Source organism: Macrotis lagotis, chromosome 5 (assembly GCF_037893015.1).
Source record: "Macrotis lagotis isolate mMagLag1 chromosome 5, bilby.v1.9.chrom.fasta, whole genome shotgun sequence".
In the NCBI taxonomy this organism is placed as follows: domain Eukaryota; kingdom Metazoa; phylum Chordata; class Mammalia; order Peramelemorphia; family Peramelidae; genus Macrotis; species Macrotis lagotis.
Genome location: NC_133662.1, coordinates 214047801 through 214069242, shown reverse-complemented (window position 1 = coordinate 214069242; position 21442 = coordinate 214047801). Strand labels below are relative to the sequence as shown.

The 21442-nt window shown below is 39.0% G+C and overlaps 1 long non-coding RNA gene across 1 annotated transcript in view; it reads left to right on the top strand.

Moving 5' to 3' along the window:
- The window catches only part of LOC141488375 (uncharacterized), a 126371-nt gene that overhangs the window by 103444 nt on the left and 1485 nt on the right, over window positions 1-21442 (top strand). The window contains exons 3-4 of the long non-coding RNA XR_012468663.1: window positions 1816-1917; window positions 11554-11625. This is a non-coding gene — a long non-coding RNA (uncharacterized LOC141488375). The remainder of the gene's footprint in view (window positions 1-1815; window positions 1918-11553; window positions 11626-21442) is intronic.

Genomic DNA, 21442 nt, shown 5'->3' with positions numbered 1-21442 from the left:
CTGAGTTCCTTAAAAAGCCACAGTCCTTATCCATAACCTTTTCCCCCTATACCTTCCATTGGATAGAGCTACCAAATAACCCAAGGAGAAAAAGAAGATATCTAAGACCCCAGAGAAAAATTGAGGCTAAACCAGAAAGTTGTGAACTGGGAAAGAAGGGAAGTGGAGATTCTTATGGATCTGAGCATCTTTTATTGATAGTAAATTATCCATTAATGAAAGGTCATTGAGCTGGCCCCTGACCTCATGAGAAAGGCAGGGAAGTCCTGGTCTGGGTGTGGAGTTGATGTGCCCACACTGGGGCTACCTCTGGTCCCTGGCCAGAAATATGTCTGAGTGATGGCTTGACTCAGGTCCACATGGACATTCTGGTATGGTGAGCAGTAAACTAAGAAGGTTGTGCCTTTTCCTCTTAAGACTATAGAACAAAATGACCTTCTCAATGCTTGCCTTCAGGCATGAGGAAGGTTCCTGCCAACTTTCAATTCTATGATTCAGGGATACTGAGGCTAATGGCCTCTCTTCCCTAAAATACAGCCATAAATTGCTGTGATCTGAAATGATCAGTATTAAATTCAACCCTCTGGACCTTATTAAAATGCAAACATGTCATTTAGCAAGGTAACATATCTGCATTCCTATACAGGACCTTTGAAGAGCAAAGCTTAAAGATCAGTTTATTTTCATGGGGGAAAAGGGAGAAAAATTTTGGAGCAGAGGGTATTACACAGATTGAGCAACAATAAATGATGTGTCAGCATCAGGGAACCTGACAAGCCTATGAATTGCATGGAGCTCCACAAATGAGAGAATAGAGGGCACAAAAAGAGACATAAGCAGACAATGAAGATAAAATTCTTAAGAACTCACAGGACTTTTAAAAAAGAATGGAACGATAGGGAAAAATGCTGGCTCTAATTAGGATGAGAAGTCATGGGTTCAAATCCCACCTCTGATATTAACTATGTGGGGCAAGTGTTTAGGGCAAGTGATTCAACCATTCTGGGCCTCAGTTTCTTCAGCTGTAAAAGGGGGAAACTAGACTAACTGAACTCTGTCATCTTTTCCTCTCTAAATCTGAAATTATGAAAATTTAGAGCCCTCTTTGGAGAGAGGGTCTTTCCCCACCTTCTCCTCTGGCTCTGGTTTACATTCTACTAAAATACATTAAAATACATTTGCCCTATTCATCTGACTCTTTTGGACAGTGAGACAGAATGAACAGAAAAGATCATAAGCCCTTTGACATATCTGTCAGTCCAACACCCTGTCAAGTGATTCACTATTCATCAAATCCAACTTTTGCTTGTGCCAGTTGCTACCATCTCGTATACTATGTCCCAGATCATTCCGGCAGAGCCTACAATGTAAAAATGATCAGTTTAGCTGTTATTGGGGGTGGGGTGTCAACTCAACAGTCCCAATTTAGTCTTATCTATTGTGGAGTAGTATGTTGCTTTGAGGGTTAGAAAAAAATAGTCAATCCAATGCATAGGAAGCCATATCTTAAAAGGACCAAGTGGGAAATTGGGGACCTCCCTCACCTCAGTCAATGAGAAGTAATTTTAATTTTAACTTCATTGATGCACTCAAAAGACTTCATTTTTTCCCCAGTGAGATCCTAGAAGGCAAATGCCTTCTCAACAAACCCACACTCCACTAACATGCACAGAGCCCAACCCCCTCCCCAAGCTGATTCTTCTCCCTTAAGTTTCCTTCAGCCACAGGCATGATCCTGTTTCACAGTAGGATAGGATTTCTGAATCCAAGGCATAGCCTGGGCAGGTTCCTTCCAAACCTCCTGTTTGCTTCCAGGGCCAGCAGACCCTCTGGGACTCCTACAGAAAGCTCAACTGCTTATGAGGTACCTGAACTGAAGAGGAAAAGACAGTTTCCTGTGATCCTGAGTTTTTTTCTGTGAGTTATCAATGCCTCTCTCCCTTTCCAGATTCCACCTTGAATCATAGAGTCCTAGGCTGCCAGAGCTAGTAGTCACTTTAGAAATCATCTGAAAACCAACCTCCTCATTTTAAAGATGAGGATGGTGATGCTAGTAAAAGGACAGTGACTTACCCAAGTCACAGAGCCAGTTAACAGTAGAGCCACAACTAGAATTTGGTCCAGTTCATCTTTGTGAGAAACTGAGCTGCTTCCATCGACCTGGATCTAAAAAGCAAGCAATCAACAAACATTCATTAAATTTCTATTATTTGCCAGGCATTATGTTTGGCAATGGTGATATGAATACCAAAAAATGAAACAATCCCTGTTCTTAAGATTTTTTAGTGGCAAGAGAATAAGGAAAGATAAAAGCATTTACAAGATCAATATAACCAAGTATAAGGTAATTAAATGCAAAAAGTAAGGAAGGAAAGTTTTTTGAGGGGCTGATAAGAAAAGGCTTTATAGAGGTATTTGGGAAGTAGAAATGAGGAGATGGACCACACAAATGCAAATAAAGGAATGGGGATGTGTAATATGAGCAAAAAGAACGTGTAAGCAAAAGAATAGGCCAGTTCTGGTGGACTGCAGAGTTTGGAAGACTAGAAAGATAGTTTATGGGCAAGTTATTAAGGTATTTAAAACTTAAACAGGAAAATTTATATATATATATATATATATATATATATATATATATATATATATATATATATCTGAGCTGCAATTAGGGAACCCCTGGGAGTAGGGAATCTACATGGTTCAGCTCAGATTCCTTTTCTTAAGGAAAATAACCTTGGCAGTTTTATAAAGGACAAAATAGAGTTGGGGGAGACTGAAGACAAGGAAAACAATTAGAAGACTTGGGAAATAATCTAGGGGAGAGGTGATGAGGACTTGAACTAAGATGATAGCTGTGTGGTGGAGAGAAATGTTCAAATACAATAGATACAGATGTATAAATGGTAACATTAACAAATAATTAGATAACTGGATTAAGGTAGTGTGAAGAGTTAGGGAAGATGCTATGAAGTTGGGAAACTGATCCTTCAGAAAAAAATAGGAATATTGGGAAGAAAGGCGGATTTAAGGAAAACATGATTTCTGTTTCCAACATGTAGATTTTGAGATATCTCTGGGACATCTAGTTTGAAAGGTCCAATAGACAGGTTATAATGAGGGAATAAAGCTTGGTGGAGGATCTGAAGCTGTATTTAAATCTGGTAGTCATATACCTAAAGATGATAATTATACCCACAGAAACTGATGAGGTCAGTGAGAAAGAGAGTGTGTGATGTAGATTATATCCCAATAAAGACCCTGAGGAGGGGTTAAAATGATATCATAAAAACCCAGAGAGGAGAGAGGATCCAGGAAGGAAGGACAGTCAAAAGTGTCAAATACAGCTAAGAAATCACAGATTGAGAGAAACCACAGATCTAGTCATTCACAGATCATTGGTATTTGGGGAGAGAGTTATTTCAGTAGAATGATGCACCTGATGACAGACTACCAAGGGTTGAGGAGTAAAGTAAAGGAAATGAGTAAAGACAAGTTTTTCTAGGAATCTGAGAAAGAAAAAAAGAAATATAGGGGAATAACTTGAGGAAATTATAGATTCTGTTGTTGTTCAGTGGTGTCTCTCTTCTTGACCCATTCTTGTCAGATGAGAAACCTGAGACAAACAGGGTTAAGTGACTTTCCCAGAGTCACCCAGCTGGTAAGTGTCTGAGGCCATACTGAACTCAGGAAGATGAGTCTTCCTGATTTCTGGCTCTATCCACTGCACCACTTAGCTTCCCTTCCAGTGAATGCTTTTTAAGGATAGAAAGACATGATTTTTAGAAGGAGCCAGTAGATAGGGAGAGGTTGAAAATTAGAGGAAGTGATGATTAAAAGGTCAGCCTGATGAAGAAGATGATAGGGGATGGGTTCGAGGGCATATATAGGGTAAGTGGCAAAGAGAAGGAATACCTTCTTATCAGACACAGTCAGTAAATAAGTACCTACAATTCATCACTGTATTGGGGATATTAAAAAGAAACAAAAGACAGACCTATGCTTAGGAAGTTTGCAATCTAATGGTGAATGGGAGATTATGTCCAAAAAAGAAGAGAGAAAGATAGAGTTCCTGGAGAATGACCTCAATTGTATAAGTAAAGTAAGGAACAAGTTTCTCCACTGAGAGAATGGAGGGAAGAAAAATTACAGGAGGCTTGAGAAGAGAAATTTGGAATAGCTTCTATGAGGAGGAAACATCAATAGAGAATAAAAGAACAGTCTTGATACAGTGAAACTCCAGCTGAAGTTGGATAACATTGATTTATAATGTAATCAGTCAGCAAAGTTGTATTACTTCCTCCAGCTCTGTTCAGAAGCAGAAGAAAAGTATGTAGGAGGAAAGGAGGCAGATGGTGGGAGTGATCCAAGGATGTTTGGCAAGGGATGAATGGCAATAAGATAAGAGATCATCAGGGGATGTGGGAGATGATGACAGTGTGGGTCCGAAGTAGTTAACTATTAGATTGAGAATGGGAAGACTAGAAAGTAAAGTAGCTGGAATTTGAAGGAAGCCAGGGAAGGCAGAAGGTGGAAGTAAGGAGGGAGAGCAGTAGATCCTGGGATTTATGGAAACTGATGAAGTGGGAGTTTAGGGAGTCTGAGATCGAAATCAAAGTTGGTAAAGTCTCCTAGAATAATGATAGGATTTGGAGAAGAATAGAAGACAATAAGTCCACTAATAAACTGCTTAAGAAAATAGGGATAGGTCAGCTAGCTCTGAAGTGGACATAGCACAGACCCTGGAATCAGAAAGATCTGAATTCAAATCAGGCCTCAGACACTTAGTTGTATGACTCTGGGTAAATCGCTTAATCCTAATTGCCTAAAAAAAAAAGGAGGGAGAATGCCCTGAGTTTCATATAAAACACATACCAAGATGTGAACAGAGAGGTAAATTCTGATAGTGTGAAATTCAGAGAAATTGCTGAGTATGGACAATCTGGAGAGCAAAAGTCTAATCCAGTGCCCAGTTAACAAGGAGCATGGACAAAGGTTCAGCCATAGTCAAAGAGGCTAACCAGGGAAATGATGTCATCTGGAGACAATTGGGTCTCAGGGAGATCAAATAGGTCAGTAGTGTGAGCAAAAGGTCCAAGATGAGGGAAAGTTTGTTCATTATGGAGTGAGAATTCCAGAGGGCACTGGGGAAGCCTGAACAGAGTTGAGTGGAATATGAATAGGATTAAGAAGGATAAAGATAGGATTAAGCAGAGGATTAAGCAGAATAAATTAAGTAGGATGGAGATGACAGAATGGAGATCACAATTAGGAATCATTTTCTCCTAGATTGCTGATAATTGAATAATACAGGGATTGAAAGAGAAGCAGAGGGTGGAAATTTTTTAATAATAATAGGGGCAGTATTAAGTGGCAAGAAGAACTATAATACCTATAGTTTCAAACAACCAGAAACATTGAAGTTTGAACATTCTGCCTTTGTGCCCAGTATGCTGGATGGATAGGGTGAGGAGGACAGAGGTTGTGGCTTGTAGCTGGACCTCCCCAGGATCAATGAGGGGACTGGTCAGGTAAGGCTGTGACTGTTTTACTTCTTCCTGGACCTCTTTTAAGGCTAGTTGGGTATTTGCTAGGTTCAATGACTGATACATGGAGTCATAATTTAGATTGAATTAAAGAAAAGTGCAAGGGGAAAAATGTAGTGTGCTTTCAATCCTCATCCTTCTTGACCTCTTCATATCCTTTGACACTATCAATCACCCTCTTCCCCTTAATATTCTCTGGAGTTAGTGATATTGCCCGTTCCTGTTTTCCTACCCATCGAACCACTCTTTTTAAGTCTCCTTTGTTGAATTTTCATCCAAGTCACATCTGTTAGCATGGTTGTTCACCCCCCCCCCCCCAAAGAAGATTCTCTCCTTAGCTGTCTTTTCTTTTCCCTATATTCTATTTCACTTGTTTCCCATAGATTTAATCATCAGCTCTAGCCAAATGATTCTCAGATCTACTTATCCAGACCTGATCACTCTGCTACTACTCCCATCTTGCATCTCCAACTGCCTGTTAGACATTGCAAACTGTCTCACACACACCTTAAACTGAATATGTCCAAAACTGAACTCAATATTTTTCCTCCTAAAACTTCCTTTCTCCAAACTTCTCTATTACTTTTTTTTTTTTTTTGCTTTTGCAAGACTTTTTTTGCAAGGGTTAAGTGTCTTGCCTAAGGTCACACAGTTAAGTAAATATTAAGTGAGGCCAAATTTGAATTCAGATCCTCCTGACTCTAGGGCCAGTGCTCTATCCACTGTATCACCTAGCTGCCCCTTTCTATATTACTTTTGGAAAGTGTTCCCATCCTCTTGGTTAACCAAGCTCACAACCCAGGTGTCATCTTCAACTCCTCACTTACATATACCCCACATATTCAATCTGTAGACAAAGTCTGTGAATTTTACCTTCATAACATCTCTTACCTATGCCCCCTTCTCTTGTCTAATACTGCCACTTGTGCAGGCTTTTATCATCTCAAATCTAGATTATATGCTCCATCTCCTGACTCTAGATACTTCCACTGACTATGACTATCTCCTGTGCCAGGAATTCTCTCCCTCCTCATCTTCATTTTCTGGATTCCTTCAAGTCCCAGCTAAACTCCCACCATTAGCAAGGAACCTTTCACAATTCCCCTTAATGTCAGTGCCTTCCCCTGAGATATTTCCATTTTATCTTGTATATATATTTTGTTTTGTACATAGTGTTTTACATGTTGTCTCCCAACATTAGAAAGTGAGTTCTTTGTAGACAATGATATTTTTGTTTCTTTTTATCTCCAAAGTTTAGTACAGTTCCTAACTGCATATCATAGTTTCTTTGTCTTAACTTTACTATGGATACTATAACTGTATCTTTAATAGGCAAGATATTTGTAAGAGTCTGACAGTCCTTCTAGGGCAATTGATATCTGATTTTTATGATTTATGAGAGACTGGGTGAGGTATGAAGAGAAAGAAGAGGATCCTGGACTTCAAATCAAAAAGACCTGAGTTCAAAGGGTTGGTCATTTATTCTCCTTGTGTGAAAGTTTCCCCCATCTACAAAATGGGATTGTGTTCCATGACCTCTAGGATGACTTCTGGTTTCTGATCTACAATCCTATGCAACTGGGTTCCTAGCAAGACAGAGCATCCCAGGACAGGAGGTATGGATAAATAAGAAGACAAATTTCCCTGCTTCACAATTCTACCTCAGCCCAGATCTTCAGTACTGGGGTCCCTCATGAATATTGCTGTGTTTTTCCAGGTCTTCCAAAAAAAGAAAAGAAATTCAAGAAATAGAATGCTGACCTTGCTGGGTGTTGGTAACATTCTCTGTTGCTCACATTCTATGTCGCTAGTTGGCCAGGTATGAATACCATGCCCTGAATTCTCTACCAATCTTAGGAACTAGGTTCCAGGAAGGGATGCCCTTCCCTGTCAGATTCTTGGGATCTTGAAGCAAATAAATAATTGTGCAATGTCAATATGCTTTCTGGGGTTTTTTTAAGGTATTTTGCAAGGCAAATGGGGTTAAGTGGTTTGCCCAAGGCCACACAGCTAGGTAATTATTAAGTGTCTGAGACCGGATTTGAACCCAGGTACTCCTGACTCCAGGGCCGGCTCTTTATCCACTGCGACACCTAGCCTCCCTCAATATGCTTTTAAAAAACAGAGTAAGGGGAATAGGAGGAGATGGAGAGAGATTTTTAGTAAATAAATTTTCAGGGAAATTCTAGCAAAAACTAGGCATGAATGATAGCATCAAGGCATGTCCCTACTAGGATATTATCTTCTAGAATGAGGAAGGCCCTTTAGGGTACCTGCAACCTGCAACCAAGATGGGCTTTGATTCTGCAAGAGAAAGGTCAAAGTGTAGAATGAGGACCTCTTTTTCTTTAGTGCCCTAGCCTTACCTTAATTCTTCTACTTTCTACTCAACTACCCAGAAACATATGACAGTAACAGCTTCCCATCTCCTTCCCCTTATTTCTTGTCTTCCCTTCCCCATCAAACTCTTGCTATTACCATGTTCTTACATCCACCTTTCCAATTCAACTCCCTCTCCAGGAAATTGAGGCAGGGCACCTGATGGTAAGTATCTGTGACTTGGTGAATCAAATTGGTATAAGTCCAGAATGTAAAGAGAAAAATAGGGAGATATGACTAAAGCAATGATGGTATCTGCCCACATTGCCTGTAGAGTTAGTTATCTCTCCATACTGAGATAATGACCAGAAGGAAAATTTCTCTGATCCTTCCTTCTTTGGTTGACAGTTTTGTTGCTTCCCTAGGGTTATTACCAGCTTAACAATGAGCATCAGGTACCATTAAAGTTTAGAGATAAGAGTGTTGCTTGAGGGGTGGCATGAAGAGAGAAGGATGCTAGAAACTCTGGAAAGTTACCTTTGTTGTCTTCTATTACTACCATTCCCTCTAGATTTACTCTCCAAGTCTCCCTTGGGGATATAGTCAAAGGTCCTATTACATCTACCCCCTCCTCAACATAACTACCTTTTTAGGTGTTTTTAGGAACAGACAATGATGCTTTAGATCCTAGAGATCTTTTGTGAACTTGGTCCATACTGGATATCAGATTCCTTACCAGAAAATGAAAGAGTTTGAAATTAATAGTTTCTATGCTTCTTTCCAGCTTGAAAATTTTTATGAATCTAGGACTCAGGAATGGTTTTTATAAGCTTAGAATACAATTTTAATAACCAAAAGAAGCAAACATATTATATAAAAAGAATTAAAGAATAAATCAATGTCAGTCCTTTGCATTAAATGGACACACAGACCACACAGACTAACTCTGGCAAGGCAGAGAACCAGATAGAAAAGTTGCCTCCAAGTCACTGTTTCAGGCTCCAGAAAGGAAGGAGAAATAAACAGACAGACAGGGAATTGGGTCACTTCCCCTCTTCCTAGTGTCTTTGGCACCTGCTGTTCAGCTTCTGTGAAGTCTGGAAACAAAAATCACACTTTAAACTCCACTCCTAGTTTTATGGCAGATCTGATGGTTGCCAGGCATGCTGTACCTAATAAGGGTCAGGTCAGTCTTGATTGTTTTTTCCTTCTAGCAATAGAAATCAACTCTTCTAATGTAATCCCATGGCTCATTACAGCCATTTTTACCAAGACTTACCTATCGATTTGATTATAGATGGAATCCATTATTATATTATCCCTTCCCAAAGGGGTAGGAGTTAACAAGGTATCTGCTACAGGCATCCAATATGAAAGGATGGGTCAGACTTTGGGACTCTGGGTGGCAGTGGAGAAGAAGAACATGATAGGGTTCAGGGGTAGAGTGAAACATGAGACCTTAGGTTGGGAGCTGCTTCCCTTGAGGAGTCATAAAGGGAAACTGATGATTATTTCCCTGATTAACCCTGGAGGGTGAAGAATGAGGAAATCCTGTAGGAGAGAATCTGTTCTCCCCTCTACAAGGCTAGTTTTATAAAGTAGTAAAATGTCCTGGACAGGAAAAGAGAGGCAACATTAAAACTGAAGATGTGGATCTGAGTTTCAGATCTGACTTTTGCCAGCTGTAAGGCCTAAGATAGGAGAGTCAATATATTGTAATAGGAAGTGTTTTTGCCTGAAAATCAGGCTGCCACTTATTTGCTAAGTGATTCTGGAAAAGTCCCTTTCCCTCTCTTGGTCCCTGTTTCTTCAAATATGTAAAATGAAAATGTAGTGTCATTTAACTTCTAAGGTCCTTTCCAGTTCCAAAGTCCTTTGATTTCATATTACAGGAGCCTCAGTTTCTCCTTTTGTAAAATAAGGATAATGATACATGCACTGCTTAACTTACAGGGTCATTGTATGGGTATGAACTGCTCTTATAGACTTTAAAGGAGCACTTATGTCACCTATGTAGTTTTGCAAGGGGTTGGAATTGGGGTAGGGCAAGTGTAGAATAACTTTGCCTATCTAGGGAGACAAAGTAGAGTGTGTGGTTGTGGATCTCTTAGGGTCATGTGTGGTTGAGTCTTTTCAGCATCCATGTGGTCTTTGTTCTAAGTCAGTCTCAAAGCTTCCCCCAAAATTAGTCCAATGGACTGGTTACTGATGGGAGAATGGCCTGTGGGAATCTAGTGCCTTTGCTCAGCCCCAGGCCCTCATTTCTGGAATGAAATGTCATGGAATTCTTAGCTTCCTTCAAGACTCACCTCTTAGGACATCTGCTACAGGATCTGGGAAAGCTCCCCTTCTTCAAATGACCATGTATATATTTACACTACATGCTCTAACCCAATAGATTATAACTAATCAACAGTAATACCAACATCAGTAACAACCATGGTAGCCAGCATTGGCATTGCACACTAAGGTTTACGAAATACTTAACAAACATTTTCTCATTTGATCTTCACAACAATCCTGTGCCCTATGAAGTCAATAAGTATTTATTATACAGAACTGTGACCAGGAACCAAGCTAAGTACTGGGTTTAAGGAAAAAGAGTGAAAATACTCCTTGTTCTCAAGGACCTTAGAGTCTAACAACATATGCATAATTACATACATACTAACTACATGTGCAGTGGGTGAAAATTCATTTCAGTTATTTAGGACTAGGACTTCCATTTTATCTCAACCTCCACAGTACTTTACCTTGCACATTATTGCGGTTCAGTCATGTCTGACCTTTGTGACCTCATTTGGGGCTTTCTTGGCAAGAATATTAGAGTAGTTTTTGCCATTTTCCTCTCCAATTCATTATACAGATGAGGAAACTGAGACAAATAGGGTGAAATAACTTGCCCAAGGGAGTATCAGATTTGACCTCTAAAAGATAAGTTTTCTCAACTGACTCCAGGCCCAGTGTTCTATCCACTGCCCCCTGGTTTACAATGTGTTTAATAAATACTTGAATTGGATTAGACTGAACTCTTGGAAAGAAGGGGTATAAATTCCATAGGGTCCTAGGTTTTGGGAACAATTCTCTGTTCAGTGGGAAGGGGGGGCAATTAAGCAGGTTTAAATAAATTCAAGGATGATAAACCTTGATGAATTATAAAGAAAACTAGGAAAGATTGAGATGTATCCATTATTTTATTGACCTGTGATCATAAGCTTATATGATTTAGAGGTGAAAGAAAGATTCTTTTTTATTTTTTTAGATAATATTTTACTCCCCTCATTACATATAAAGTCAATTTTTAACATTTTAAAGTTTTGAGTTTGAAATTCTATCCTTCCCTCCACTTCCCTGAGATGGTAAACAATCTGATATAAGTTAATACATGGGCAATCATGTTAAAGAAAAATTTTAGAGACCACCCAAGTCACTCTCTTCAACCCCCCAATTCTTCAAAGGGAGAAACTATACCCAGAAGTGGAAGTGACTCATCCTGTTTGTACAAGTTGATGAGTAGCAGAACCAGGGTTTGAATTGAGTCACTTCTCTTTCCACAGCCTCATGCTTAAGAACACCTAAGCCTGGGCCTCAGCCAGGTCATACTACAGAGCTAAATGTTTAACCAAGGAAAATAGAGTTCATTTTGACCTATATATTTTTGAGAGTTCTTGACCTCCTTGTATTTTCCCAGATGTCGTCTCTGAGAATGTCCATTCCAGAGTATTCCAGTGAAAGTTCGGGGAGATACTGCAGAGCCCTAAAGGTATCCCTGACCTATTTCTAGTATAGATAAGTCACATTGTTGCTTCAAGTCTCCTTAGCCTTTTTCTATACTCTGATCAACAATAGATAAATAGTTGACTGTCACCCCTTTGGGTACCAGGAAGGACCTCTGTCATAAATATAATCCCTCCCCAAAGGTCTCCTTGATATCTTATCATTGATAAGTTATTCCTTGGAATCACACCATCAGAGATTTAGAAATAGAAACTTTAATCTTCATTTGGTCCAACCCCCTAAATTTAGAAATGAGCAAACAAATGCAGAAGGATATTAAATGACTTCCCCAAGGCCACTCAACAAGTAAGTAAAACAGTCAGAATTCAAACCCAGGTTAATTTATGATTGTGTTTTGCAAGGGAAATCTGTATGGTAGACAATAATTACTTGCAAATCATAGTGGGAATGAGGCAAAGGGAGTATTTGTTTCTATTATAATGAAATGCCAAACCTAATTAGGGGTAGTGGAAAGGGAAAATTAAATTATCAAAAAATAGAGAGGAAAGCAAAAATCTCAGTTGCTACATGATGGCAGTCAGGGAAAGAGCTAGGGTGGAGGAAAAGAAATCCAATTTTTCCACAGCATCTCACTTATACTTTTAGGAGGAAACTTTTTCAATGAACTGGTGAAGACAGAATCACAAATTCAGAAAAAAATAAATTAATTCATGGTTGTATTTTGCAAGCAAGAGATGTATGGTACAAAACAGTTACTTACAAATTATAATGAGAATAATGCAAAACTCAGGGTATTTCCATTTGAATGAAATGCCAACCCTAATTGAAAGGGGTGAGGGTGGAGGTGGGAGTTAAGGTATCAAAAAATAGTGGGAAAGGCAAATGTTATATGATAGTAGATGGGGAAAAAGCTAGAATTAGAGAAGAAAGAATCTAATTCATTTAACAAGTATTTCACTGGAAACTCTAGAAAAAAAATTTTTAGTGGACTAGTGAGAACAAAAGGATAAATTCTGAAAAGAACAGAGGAAGAAATTAAAACAGAATTGAAGGTTTTTCCCCAGATGAGAAAATGTAGGTTTCAAATACCAGACACTTGACTAGTCAGTTCATTTTACTATGAGAAAATCCTCTGCCAATCCATCCAACATTGATTTACCAGGCAAATTATCTATAAACAAGTCTTTTCCAGAATTCCACTTTTGGTGGCTCCTTATCTCCTAAGTCTAGACTCTTAACTTCCCAAACTATTCCAATGTCAGCTTCACCTTTGACCCTTTCCCTTATAGTAATACAGCATAACTTTGCATTTCTTTATAGAGAATTTGAATTGCATTAATTACTGTAAAAGTCTCATCTCCCCTATTCCTTAGATTGTTCTTTTAAAAAAGAGACTAGTCTTAGATTCTTCCTTTTCCCCCCAAAGGGTCTAGCACAATGCTTAAGCATATAGTATTTAAATATTTATTGATAAGAGTTTTTGGACCAGAAAGCCAAAAAATCTAAGGATGAGATCCTGACTTATTTTAAAGGCCAAAAGAAAAGAACAATTGAATAGGCCAAAGAGTGGATGAGAGGCAGAAACCACAGAAAATCCAGTGAGGGAATTCTCCAGACCAAGATCCCCACCCAGATCAGTATAGGAAACTTCCCCTTCTTCCATTCAGGCAGGTTAGTAACTTTTAGTCTTAGAGAGTTACTTGGGATGCTGAGAAATAAAGAAGACATATAGTAGGATCAAACCCAGGTCTTCCTGACTCCAAGGCCAGTTCTCTATCCATAATTACAAGACCCTTCATAATAAAAGAACAAGATTCAAAGAGTAAGTGTGGAAGTAGCTCTGGAAAGGAAGAAGAGTCTCTCTACTAAAAAGGGAGGGAAGTAAGAAGAGGGAAAGAGACTGGAAAATAATTGAGAAAGGGGGTACCATAGAAATGGAAGATACCATGAAAGAAAGCTTGCATCTAATATTCTTGAAATAGGACAGCAATGCTTAAAATGAGGGGACAAGAAAACACTCAAGAAGAAAGTTTCCTTTAAGAAACCTTTATTCGAGGGCAGAGCCAAGATGGTGACAGGAGAAGAGCTTCTCCTAGGTGTTCTCTCTATAATATTTCAAAAATCTTAAAATTATGACTCTAACTAAATTTTTGAGAGGCAGAAACCACAGAAATTCCAGTGAGGGAATTCTCCAGACCAAGGTAACCGGGAAGATAGTGGAAAGGCTCTGCTCCATGGGATTAGAGTGGCCGCCTGCTGGAGTGAAGAAATTTCAGCCTCCTGGAGGCAGCCCCAGGGCGCCTGGGAGCCACAGCTCACAGCAGCAGGGGCAGTTTCCTGACCTACACCCGGGGGAGCACCAGGCACAAATTGGAGTATCAGCAGAAGGGACCTCTGCTAGAGCAAGCACCCGAAGCCCAGGTCCTCAGGGCGATTGCAGAAATCAGTGTGGTCAGCTCAGCAGTGGTCAGCTCAGTAGCCTTGGCCACAGCAAGCCATATCCAGGAAATGGAAGCAGGCATGGAACCAGCAAGAAGGAGCCTCCAGGCAACTGAGCCTTGAGTGCTCAGCCCACCAAAGGTAGGGGAGTGAAGAGAAACTTCAGAGGTCTGTCCTCTGTACCTGGAACAGGACTCTGGGGTTCTGACCACATTCAGATCCTGATCATAGTCTAGGCCCCCCATAGAACAGCCCCCCCCACCTCAGCCCCATGACTGAGAGGTAGGCTTGTGGTCATATAGACCAGGAGGGAAGACAGTTTCACACACTGAGAGCCTTGTGGGGGGTGTCCCAATAATACTCAAAGGTTCAGTAAGCACCCCAAAACCAGGCACAGGCTGGATAAATGAATAAACAGAAAAAAGGAGGAACACCTCCTTGAGAAATACATTATCTATGATCCCAAGAAGGATCAAAATACTCAATCTGAAGATGAGGAAGTATAAGCTCCTGCATCTAAAGACTCCAAGAAAAACAGAAATTGGGCTCAGGCTATGACAGAACTCAAAAAATATTTTGAAAATCAAGTAAGGGAGATAGAAGAAAAATTGGGAAAAGAAATGAGAGAGATGCAGGAAAAACATAAAAAAGAAGTCAGCAGCTTAATCAAGGAGATCCAAAAAAAAATGCTGAAGAAAATAATGTGTTAAAAAACCAGCATAGGTCAAATGGATAAAACAGTTCAAAAAGTTATTGAGGAGAAGAATGCTTTAAAAAGCAGAACTGGCCAGACAGAAAAGGAGATAAGGGAGCTCTCTGAGGAAAACAAATCCTTAAGATGCAGAATAGAGCTAAAAGAAGCTGATGACTTTACGAGAAGTCAAGACACATTACTTCAACACCAAAAGAATGAAAAATTAGAAGAAAATGTGAAACATCTCATTGAAAACACAACTGATCTGGAAAACAGATTCAGGAAAGATAATTTTTAAATTATTGGGATACCTGAAAGTCATGATCAGGAAAAAGAGCCTTGACCTCATTTTTAAAGAATTCCTACAGGAAAATTGCCTAGATAGGCAAAATAGAAATTGAGAGAATCCACCGATCTTCCCTGGAAAGAGATCCAAAAAAAACCCAATTCCCAGGAATATTATAGCCAAGTTCCAGAATTCCCAAGTCAAAGAGAAAAATTACAAGCAGCCAGAAGGACACAATTCAAATATCGTGGAGCTGCAGTCAGGATCACACAGGACTTAGCAAAAACTACACTAAGGGTTCATAGGACTTGGAATATAATATTCTGGAAGGCAAAAGAGCTCAGAATGCAAGTGAGAATCACTACCCAGAAAAACTGAACATCCTCTTCCAGGGGCAAAGATGGACTTTCAATGAAATAGAGGGATTTCAATTGTTCTTGTTGAAACGACCAGAGCTGAACAGAAAGTTTGACCTTTGAATACAGGGAGCATAGAGAGTAGAAGAGAAGGGTAAAATATGAGGGACTTAATGATGATGAATTGCATGTATTCCTGCATAGAAGAATGGTACTGATAATACTCATACAAAACTTCTTATTTAATAGATCAGGTAGAAGGAACTTATATATATGAAGCGCAGGAGAGAGCTGAATTTGAAGATATAATATATTGTAAAAATGGAGTCAATGTCTAAAAGGGAAACATACTGGGATTAAGAGAAAGGAGAGGTGGAATTGGCTAAGATATTTCAGATAATAAGATTTTTTTATTGCAATGAGCTATTGTAATGATATGGAATGGGGGAAGATGAGGGGGAATGAGGGAACCTTCACTCTCATCTGAGGTGCCACAGAGAGTAAACAGCATATACACTCAATGGGGTATAGACATCTAGAGTAAAAAGGAAAGAAGGGGACGGGGGAAGGGGGGATGGGTGATGGAGGAGAGGGTGGATTGTGGGGGAGAGTAGTCAGATATAACACATTTTCTTTTTTACTTCTTGCATGGGACTGAGATTGGCTGGCCTGTCTGGGACCATGGGGCCTGCTGGTTGCTGGGCCTTAGGGGTGGTATGTGGGCTCGGGGCCTCTTGACCCCAGGGCCAATGATCAGTCCACTGTGCTACTCAGCTACCCTACAGCACATTTTAGAAGAGGGACACAGTGAAAGGAGAGAGAAAATATAGTATATGGTAGTGGGGAGATATGGATGGAGGAAGTTGTAATCAGGAACAGCAACGGTGGAAAAATATGGAAGTAGCTTTTGTGATGACTTATCATAAAGAATGTGATGCACCCAAGACAGAGCTGGTGGTGTCAGAACACAGACTGAAGCACATTTTTTCTCTTTCCTTTACTTTATTTCTCATAAGGGTCTATATTTTTTGGGGGGGTATTATGTTTACTCTTAAAAAAGAATAGTTTAGTCATGTATAAAAAAATCACTTGTACAAAAATAAAAAATAATTAATTAATTTAAAAAATAAACCTTTATTCCCCTATAAGGGAAAAAAAGCAAGGAGCAGCTAGGTAACACAGTGAATAGAGGACTGGCCCTAGAGTCAGAAGGACCCGAGTTCAAATAGAGCCTCAGACATTTAATAATTACCTAGCTGTGTGACCTTGGGCAAGTCACTTAATCTATTGCCATGCAAAAAACAAAAATACCAAAGCAAGCGTATAATAAGTCCTTGCATGAAAGATGGTCCAAACTTAGATTCTAGCCTTGGTTCTTACTTCAGAAAACATTGATGGAGAAAAGAAAGAACCAGTTCCAATCCTGTCTCTCAACTTCTTCAAATTCTCCTGCCTGGTTTAGCTTCTTGAGCTACTACCTTTATCATTGAATGGACATTGTCTCAGTCAAACTGAGACCTGCAAAAGATCTTAACTTAAAAAGGCCAAAGTCTTTCATTGCATCCAGGACCATCTCTATTCGTCATCCTCTATATTTGGTCACAGGACCCAGGTGACTTCAGAGGGGGAAAAAGTGAGGCTGGTGACCTTGAACAATTCTCTCACTTAAATCTAGTTTACTTGCATGTCTTGACATCACCTTCCTGATGTCTTCAAGAATAAAGGACAAACAACAACAAAAGCTCCTACCTCCCTGTTTATCACCTGCTCATCAGCATTATCATTATCATCAGCATCAGAAGTTTGATTCCCATGGCAGGCATGGCACTTCATATCATATATATATATACATTGGGAGAATGATGCTATGTGTAGTGTCCCTATCAGAAATTATTTTAGTACCACAAGGAAGCTAAGGAGAGGTGCTCAAAATCATAATAATTTGAATCAGTATAATGCTTTAGATACAAAGGGCTTCCATTATACATGGTCTTCTTCCATTTTTAATTAGGTTTTTTTTTTTGCAAGGCAAATGGGGTTAAGTGGTTTGACCAAGGCACACAGCTAGGTAATTATTAAGTGTCTGAGGCCAGATTTGAACTCAGGTACTCCTGACTCCAGGGCCAGTGCTCTATCCACTGCACCACCTAGCCATCCCCTTCTTACATTTTTAAAACAACCTAAACATTCCTATTTGGATTAAATCCTCAATCCTTATAATAAATGCTTATATTTTTATGTCACGATAAAAGAGACTAGGGCACCGTGAGTATATGTCATATGTACTAGGCACCTTGAGGTTGTAGGTGGGAATGGGGAAGAATTTCTTTAAAGGAGCCTTCACATAGCTATGACCTCCTGACTTCTCTTTTGAAGTATACTACTACCAAGTGGTAGCAGGTAACATTTGTTAACTAATTTTTAATTGAATTGTCCCTAACCCGGAGTGACAAAGCAAGTCAGAGACAGAGACAATAAATCAGATAGCAGTTTATTAATTATTTTCTTCACAAGGAACTGATTTTCAAATCATGGGATTTCTCCTGATAGGAGCTCCACTTTACTGAAGTTTGGGCAGAGAATATACATGAATTTGGGGGGATTTCAGTGATCTTCCCAGGACAAACCCACCCTTTAGGACAATATAATGACTACATCACTTATGACCATCCAAGTAGGCATGGGAATGACTAGCTGATTGTATTGTTTTGTGGGCTATATTACTGTTGGTTCAGTACAATTTATACATTTTTAGGGCAAGACCTGTCATGCTTGACAGATGACTTCTGCTTTTCCTAGGCCCAGAAGTTACCTGAGAGAAAGATCTCTAGAAATTAAATTATTATTATCAAATTGATTACATATATCATATTAATTAAGATGAAAATCATAACCCTTGACTTAGATGTGACCTCCTTGATACATAAAATAAAAGATCAAGACTCCTCGTGTTTATGTTCGAGCTACTCTCTATTTTAGGAAAGGAAAAACTCTCTGGGACATCCTCTATACCAATTACAGCAGTCATCCTGCATTCATCACTACTGGTCTGTGTGATCAAAATCTAGTATCAAAAGGGATGGAGAGGTGAAACCCCTTTCAAATTCAGGAATTACTTGGCAGATCATGCATCTAAAATTCACGGATGACTCCAGAATCTTGTATGTACCTCCTTTTGTACAAATAGTTTCACTGTTAGAATGTAGATCCCTTGAAGGCAAGGGCATTTTTTCTTTGAATTTCCAGCACTTAAAATGTATAAAGCTCTTAATAAATACTTGTTAATTGATAAATCACAAATTTTCAACTTTTTATGTCATAAATATATCTTTATTATTAAGAGGGTTAAACTTGAAACTTTAATAGTTTATTTTGAAAAGGCACTTTAAAAAGCAGCTTTTCAAGTTAAAGAATTCTAAAGAGACAATATTTTTTTCTTGGTAATCTTGCATTGTTTCTTTAATAGGTTATTCAAATCTTAATCTTACAGAGATATTGAGATTAGGAGACAAAGCATTTATCTGTTGGTCATCACTCAGAACTCTTGCCCCTTAGCTCCTGTATTCGATCCAGGATAGCTAGCTATCCTACAGCATCAGGAATCACTATGTAATTCTTCTCCTTCTCTATCCTGTTTCCAAAGAGGTTCTCTAGGGGAGATGGCTCTTCTCAGTTATTTTGTTTTGTTTTGTTTTTGTTTTGTTTTTTAGGTTTTTGCAAGGCAAACGGGGTTAAGTGGCTTGCCCAAGGCCACATAGCTAGGTAATTATTAAGTGTCTGAGGCTGGATTTGAACCCAGGTACTCCTGACTCCAGGGCTGGTGCTTTATCCACTACACCACCTAGCTGCCCCTCTTCTCAGTTATTTCAATCCCACTCTCATTCCTTACTGGATTGAGAATATTCCCTCGTTTAGTCATGCCTTTAATAATCTTCATGCATTTTCATAGACTACTTCCTATACCTGTAATAGACTCCTTCCATACCTCCATCTATTGTAGTCTTTTCTTTCCCATCAAGGTCCAGTTCAGGTATCATGATCTCCGTGAAGCCTTCCTTGATTGCCTTGGTCTCTTCTTCCTCAAATATTCTTAGTGCACACTGCTACTTTATCCTAAGTCATTCTACATGATATCAAATTTATATGTTCTTGTTAAATTCTTTTCATCACTTTTCCCCCAGAAGATTATTATTCCTTTCCTTGTGGGCAAGAATTTTAAATTATCATCTTTTTATTCCCATAGTTTAGAACAGCATCTAAATATAGTGGACTTTAATATGATTTGTGGGATGTATGCATGCAATAATAAAAGCATTTACATATGTAATCTGATTTTATCTTTATTACAATCCTGTGATATAGATCCTTTTATTAGCACCATTTTGAAGATGAGTGTGCTAAGACCAAAAGCAATTTGAAGACTTGGCTAGAGTCAAATAGCTAATAAGCATTTGAGGTGGAATTTGAACTCAGGTCTTCCTGACTCCAGACCCTAGTGTTCTATTTACTGTGCATCTAAGAGACTATAGGCTAGAATAATGGTTCCCTGTTGGATCACAGAAAGATCTGGCCAGTATACTGAGGAAGCATGGAACATATGGAATGATCAATGATTAGCTCCCTTCCTCCCAAATATTAGTACCTCTTAACTACTTGTGTTATAGAAAGATAGATAGATAGATGCATACATACATACATATATTCATACACATACAAAGTCAGTTAGGTGGCACAATAGAGAGACTGCCAGGTCTAGAGTCAGACTCATCCCTGTGAGTTCAAGTTCAACCTTAGACACTTACCAGCTATAGGACCCTGGGCAAATCATTTAACCCTATTTTTCTCAGTTTTCTCATCTGTAAAATGATCATGAGAAGGAAACAACTCCTGAATCTTTACCAAGAAAACCCAAATGGGGTCCAACAGGGCACAACTAAAAAAAACTTACATAAATATATATACATATGTGCATATATACATATATATGTAAATATTGTGTCACTTGATAGTAAATAAACTTTCATTAAGGACCTACTATGTGCCAGATACTTCTCCAAGTCCTGGGGATACAAAGACAGTTAAATGATAGTTTCTGCTCTATTTAAAAGGAAGACAATCTATAGATAACTATATACATAGAAATATATATACTATATATTATATATACTATAAATACTATATATATATATATATATAAACTATATACATACAAATGTAAATGACATAAAGGATAAATTGAAAACAATCAGCAGAGGAAGGGAACTAGGATTAAGGGGAATCAGGAAAGGTTTCCTGTAGAAAGTGAGATTCTAGCTGGGATTTGAAGGAGGCCAGGAAAGCCAAGAGGTGCAGATGAGGAGCAAGAGACAGACAGTGAAAATGGTCAGAGGTGAGAGATGAGTGTCACGTTCAAAGGAGGCCAGTGTCAATAGGTTGAAGAGAGTGTTAGAAGAAGACTGGAAGGGAGGGAGGAAAGGAGGTTTCTTATAACAGAGGGTTTCTTATTTGATCTTGGTGGTGATAAGAAACCAATGGAGTTTATTGAGTTGAGGGTAACATGGTCAGACCTGCACTTAAAGATCACTTTGACAACTGAATGGAAGGAGAAACAGGTAGAGGGTAATAGACAGGCCTCCATTTTACTGGTGAGTTAAGGGAAAGATTTTCCCCTGGCCACATGGGTGGGTGAGAACAATTTGTTTCAAAGGTCATGAAGACAACTGAAGGTAGTATTGTGAAAGGCTTAGAACTTGTTCAAACATCAAAGATGCCAAGGTCTGGACCAATTATCAGTTGTCTTGACTTTTGTTTTATTGCTGAAATTCAATAACTCTGGAAGAAAAGAGCGAGGTTGACGATTTTGCTCAATTCTGCCTATTTAAATCTGATTCCCAGATATTTTATGATTATCTCTTTCCCTCTGACTCCTGCTTCCCACTCCTTGTGATTGTCATTGGTTTCTTCAAAAATGAATGACAGAGGCAGCTAGGTGGCAAGTGGATACAGTACCCACCCTAGAGTCAGAAAGACCTGAGTTAAAATCCAACCTCAGACACTTAATAATTAC